The sequence below is a fragment of the Oryx dammah genome, unplaced genomic scaffold (assembly GCF_014754425.2).
Source record: "Oryx dammah isolate SB20612 unplaced genomic scaffold, SCBI_Odam_1.1 HiC_scaffold_27, whole genome shotgun sequence".
Classification (NCBI taxonomy): Eukaryota; Metazoa; Chordata; class Mammalia; order Artiodactyla; family Bovidae; genus Oryx; species Oryx dammah.
Window position 1 is genome coordinate 122890984 of NW_024070211.1, and position 6392 is coordinate 122897375.

The 6392-nt window shown below is 37.9% G+C and overlaps 1 pseudogene; it reads left to right on the top strand.

The window, feature by feature from the left end:
- Nucleotides 1–2271: 2271 nt before the first annotated feature.
- On the top strand, nucleotides 2272–2546 carry LOC120854163 (annotated as a pseudogene).
- The last annotated feature ends 3846 nt before the right edge of the window (nucleotides 2547–6392 follow it).

A 6392-nucleotide genomic window follows, 5' to 3' on the forward strand; every position in this document is an offset into this window, starting at 1 on the left:
CAGGAGTATTTGATTACTTCATGTCTCTGTATCACATTTTGGTAATTCTCTTAATATTTCAAACTTTTTCATTGTTATATTTGTTATGGTGATCTATGATCAATAATTTTTGTTACTACAGTGACTTACTGAAGTCTCAGATGATGGCTAGCATTTTGTAGTGATATTTAAAGTATGTACATTGTTTTTCAGACATAATGCTATTTCATGTTTAAATATGCTACAGTATAGTGTAAACATAACTTTTATATGCAGTTCAGTTGCTCAGTTGTGTCCGACTCTTTGCGACCCCATGAACCACAGCACGCCAGGCCTCACTGTCCATCACCAACTCCTGGAGTTCACCAAACCCATGTCCATTGAGTCCATAATGCGATCCAACCACCTCATCCTCTGTCGTCCTATTCTCCTCTTGCCCTCAATCTTTCCCAGGATCAGGGTCTTTTCCAGTTAGTCAGTTCTTTGCATCAGGTGGCCAAAGCATTGGAGTTTCAGCTTCAGCATCAGTCCTTCCAATGAACACCCAGGACTGATCTCCTCTAGGATGGACTGGTTGGACCTTCTTGCAGTTCAAGTGACTCTCAAGAGTCTTCTCCAACACCACAGTTCAAAAGTATCAATTCTTCAGCACTCAGCTTTCTTTTGGAGAAGTGGAGACTTTACTTTGCCAACAAAGGTCTGTCTAGTCAAGGCTATAGTTTTTCCAGTAGTCATGTGTGGATGTGAGAGTTGGACTGTGAAGAAAGCTGAGTGCTGAAGAATTGATGCTTTTGAACTGTGGTGTTGGAGAAGACTCTTGAGAGTCCCTTGGACTGCAAGGAGATCCAAACAGTCCATTCTAAAGGAGATCAGTCCTGGGATTTCTTTGGAAAGAATGATGCTAAAGCTGAAACTCCAGTACTTTGGCCACCTCATGAGAAGAATTGACTCATTGGAAAAGACTCTGATGCTGGGAGGGATTGGGGCAGGAGGAAAAAGGACGACAGAGGATGAGATGGCTGGATGGCATCACCGACTAGATGGATGTGAGTTTGAGTGAACTCTGGGAGTTGGTGATGGACAGGGAGGCCTGGTGTGCTGCAATTCATGGGGTTGCAAAGAGTCGGACATGACTGAGCAACTGAACTGAACTGAATGGCACCCCATTCCAGTACTCTTGCCTGGAAAATCCTATGGGTGGCAGAGCCTGGTAGGCTGCAGTCCATGAGGTCACTAAGAGTCGGACATGTCTGAGCGACTTCACTTTCACACATGGAAGAAGGAAATGGCCACCCACTCCAGTGTTCTTGCCTGTAGAATCCCAGGGATGGGGGAACCTGGTTGGCTTCCATCTATGGGATCGCACAGAGTTGGACTCGACTGAAGTGACTTAGCAGCAGGAGCAGCAGCAGCTTTCTTTATAGCCAACTCTCACATCTATACGTGACCACTGGAAAAACCATAGCCTTGACTAGACGGACCTTTGTTGACAAAGTAATATCTCTGCTTTTCAATATGCTGTCTAGGTTGGTCATAACTTTCCTTCCAAAGAGTAAGCGTCTCTTAATTTCGGGGCTGCAATCACAATCTGCAGTTATTTTGGAGCCAAGATAAGTAAAGTTAGCCACTGTTTCCCCATCTATTTGCCATGAAGTGATGGGACCAGATGCCATGATCTTAGTTTTCCGAATGGTGAGCTTTAAGCCAACTTTTTCTCTTTTATATGCACTGGGAAACAAAAAAATTATGTAATTTGATTTGATGGTTTTCATTTATTGTGGTAGTCTAAAGACTGAACCAACAATATCTTCAGGGAATGCCAGTAATTTAATTTTTTAATTTCTTTTTCATCCCTTCTAGTCCCCATTCCTCACAACAAAGTAAGCTCAGCATAGATATCTTAGTTTTGTTGTCTGTGTCTCCAGAGATGAACTTGTTGAAGCAGTATAATGGTGGTTACAGGGTCTGGGAGATGGGGGACCTGGGGAGATGTTGTTTAAAGGGTACAAGCCTGAAACCAATTGCTATGACCTGATGATCTAATGCACAGCATCATATTTATCGTCTACAATACTGTGTTCTGTACTTCAAAGTTGCTAAGAGACTAAATCTTAAATGTTTTCATCACAAAAATGATAATTATGTGATATAATAGAGATGTTAACACTACAGTGGTAATCAAACTGCAATATATAAATGCATCACATCAACATATTGTACATGTTAATTGAAATACAACATTTTGAAAGTTTATACCAAGTTTTCTGGCAGTGACAACCTCCCCACGAGAACATGTCTCTCACAAAGGATCTGCTCCATCCCTCTCCAGAAGAGGAGAAGAGGAAACACAACAAGTGCTGCCTGGTGCCTAGCCCAGATTCCTATTTCATGAATCTGAAATGACCAGGAGGCTATGAAATCACCACTGTCTTTAGCCAGGTACAAAGAGTGTCTTGTGTGTTGGCTGCTCTACTGTCCTCTGCCAGACTCTAGGAGGAAAAGTAAGGCTTACAGAAGGATGCTCCTTCAGATGGGGCATCAAGGTGAATGGGAAACCATCCCAATAAACATATTTTGGATACATCCTGTTAACTGTCTTATTTTACTACTAGGGCGTTCTTACCTCACATATTCAGGGCAACCAGAAGAGTGGACTCTAGAGTCATTTGGGCCAATTTGAAATAAAATAAAGGCAGTTTCCGAGTCTGAAGTCCCTGATGCTGAATATAAGGACTCCTTAATAAGAGGAAAGCTGTTGATGCCAAAACAGGGTGAAAAGGAAAATCTAGTAAGAACCTACAAACTTCTGAAGGACACTTGAGTCTTCACATTGATCTATACATTGACAGAATAAAAGAAGATACTTTGTTGAATAAATCTAGGACAAATGTTGCATTTAAAAATTTGTGTGCTCCTGAGAGTATCTACCTGAAGCACTCAAAACTCAGCCCTCTAGGAAATTCCTTTGCTTCTTATCAGAGAAAAAGAGGTGAACTAAACTTGGCTCCTCTACCTCTTTTCAGCATTTATCTCTATAAAGTAATACACTATAATTCCTCAGCATCTTGTTTCTTTTCAGCTTACAAATGAATATTTAAATTCTCTGCCACTGTAAAATACCTGTTATCTTTCCTGTGTAGTTTAACTACAGGTGACATCCTTCCCTTTAAGTTTGTAATGGTCAATGGTGATTCAAGTTCTACTTTTAATCCCTCTATCCTGAACCAATGATCTCTTAAATCCAGGGGTCACTTGTCCTTTTTCATTCAGGTGTTATTTCTAGGGAACATTCTGATTTGTATATACTTTTGTCCTCAATAATACTTCAGACTCTTGTCTTTGAAGTATTAAAAACAGTTTGTATCAATAGAAAATGAACTTGTGATGTGTTAAAACTACTTACTAAAAACTAGTAAAAATTAATGCAGTTTATTAGCTTTTAAAATTGTCTAGCTGTATTCCAAAAGGAGAGATTACTGAAAATGTAAGAGTATTTGAATGAGTTATATATTGACCTACAAAACTCCTGCAAAGTTTAAGAGATCCTCACATGGAATCTATTATGCCTTACATCCCTGGTGAAAGACTGATCAACCAGAACTTATCTTGGATTCCCAGTTGCAAAACTCTGCCATTAAATAAAGTTTTACTGAATGTGATCAATTTTATTATTCAGATATAAAATTTTATAATCTATTAAATTTTACTTTAAAATGAGTTTGTACAGCTAGAGTCATTCAATTCAGCAGAAGAATGATGTTTGAGGAATCTTCCAACATTTTTTCAAATTGCAGTTTGTCTTGCAAGAAAAGTTCATATTACTGAGTGATGCTACACCATTTAATTTTTCATGGAAGATGACTAACCTCTAGAAGAGGAACTGGAAAGTAGGTTAATGATTAGTCAGCTGGTAAAAGTACTTTATCTAATTTACAAATACTTATTAATAAGAGAAGAGATATTTAAAAGTAATTTTTAGATCAGGAACATTCTTTGTGTGTGAGGCTTTAAATATATGGGTAACTGTTCAGTTCAAATGGAATAGTGATTATGAATAGCTCTTTCTAGAGCTTGTGGAACACATACAATTATTTCTGTAATATTAAAAAATTAATCATATTGATTTGAATTGAAAAGGTATCTAAAATTCTTACTGTAAGAAGAATTTAGTAGGATATGGATGAGTGACAAGTTTTGCAGAACAAATCCAGCAAACATTTTTTCATCAAAGACCCCTAAATACTGTGTTCAAAACAGTGTGCAGCTGGATAACCATTTGTTCCCAAGTTTAGATGTTCTATTTATGAAATTATGTTCTCAATATTTCAGCAATATCCAGATAGGTTTTTACAAAGAATCTATGTATGGAATGGAAATTAGAACAGAGGGAAGGGACCAGTATTTTAGAAACAAAGAAATTATTTTGATAATTATTAAAATTATACAAAATGTTTGATGAAACAAAGAAAAATTTTGTTCACACAAAGCTAATTTTTGGACCTCATTTCATAGAGTAGCCGTCTGGAGCTCACTTATGTTATTAAACACAAGAAATCACTTTTTCAGAGAGAAGTAGAGGAAAGTAAATGCTTCTACATGGTAAGGGATTTTGAACAGATGTTTTTGTGCTTTTAGAATGTATGTATGTATGTATTTATTAAAGAAGAGTTATTCAAAACTTTTTTTCTTTAAAAGAAGTCTTTGTTTGCAAAATGGATTGAGAATATGATTTATGAAGCTATTACAGGAAGCTAATCCCAGCTAATTTGATGGAGTAGTTGTCTACAGAAATTTAGTTATTGTTGAGGATTAAATATCTGTGAATCTTTGTATGTCTTGGTAACAGAAGCACTGACTATATTTGTTCCAGACTTTTTTTCAAGGTGGGTTGTTCAGTGAACAGGAAGATAGTGTCTCAGGCTGGAGCAAAGGAAAGGTTTGTTTATAGCTTTGGAAATAGAGATAATGTCTCCCTCCAGAGCACAGGTCAGCTGTCCTTACTGTTCAGTAAAATAAAATGCTGCCTTCTGGAGCAAATGAACAGGCATGCTTACTGCACATTATAAAAGATTTGAGTTCCCTAAGGTCAGAGTTGCCTTCATATAATGCAGTTCACAATGTGCAGGTGTCACCTGGCGTTCGATTATCCTTTGAGAGTAGGAACTCAGGAACATGTACAAGTACATGCGTATACTCTAGGCACTGCTGTTGCTGTGAGTTTTAATCAAATTCTTTGCTTCTCACCCAAGAGCTTCATGCTAGGTTCCAGCATCCATGAAACTGTGGCAGGCTAACATGTTAGCATTCAGGTAAGGTAACCTCTCAAATCTTTTGACAGTCTTAGTGACAAGGGTCAGAGCTGACAAGAGACATTGCTTTCTAGAAGAGAATGGATAAGCACCTTATGGTCCAATTAATGGGCCTTGAGAGAAACCCTTTGTATTGGTAGTGAGCATGTTGAGCAACTTCAGGTCAATTAGATGGTAAATTATTCATTATTTTATTTCTGAATAATGAGAATTTGAGCATGTGGTCTTAGGTCAAATGTTAGGAAACTGGTTCAAAGATAGCGGCTCAAAGGGTGGTGTCATATCAATACTGCAGAACACTTGAAATCTATCACATCCAAACTCTTTTCTAATAAAATTATGGTTATAAACTGGGGCAAACCAGTAAATGTAAATTGGGACCCTCCCCATGTAAATACATATTGCATTAGGCTCTTAAAAGTTGGGATTGAAAGAAGGCATTTGCAACATCAATCACTGAAAACCAATCCCCTCTGGCTTGTTAACATCTTTTGTAGTTCCAATATCATGTCTGGAACTGCTGAGACTGTGTCTGGTATTATTTACTTCAGTCTGTGATAATCTATAGAGAATATCCATAAGCCATCTGCCTTTTCCACAGAATACATAGGGCTATAATACAGAGAATTAGTTTGTGTCAATACTCCTGTTTTTAACACATCACTGAATAAAACTGTAATCTTTTTTTCTTACCAGATATTCCCTGTTGCTTCAAACTAAGAAGTGTGTAGGCTCAGGCAATTCCAGAGGCTCCCATTTAGCGTGGCCAATTAATACTGGCTAAAGGGCAATTTTATGTGTCTTCTACTTAAAATATCAGGTAGAGGAAGTGTTCCCCAATCAGACATAATATCCATTTTAAGGAAACATTCAGGTAAGGGAGATGCAATTACCTCACATAACATTTGTCCAAACATTCTAACTGCATCCAAATGTTTACTTTAACTCCATCTACAGAATCATCCTCATATGCTCCCAGTCTACTATTGCTCCTTGTAGAGGTGCTCTGGTTGTTGCTGATTTGCCTCCAGATGGAGGGCTTGCTTGCCAAGCTGGAAGTCAGGTTTCAGTCTGCTTAATTGTAGCAACTAGAACTAAGATTTG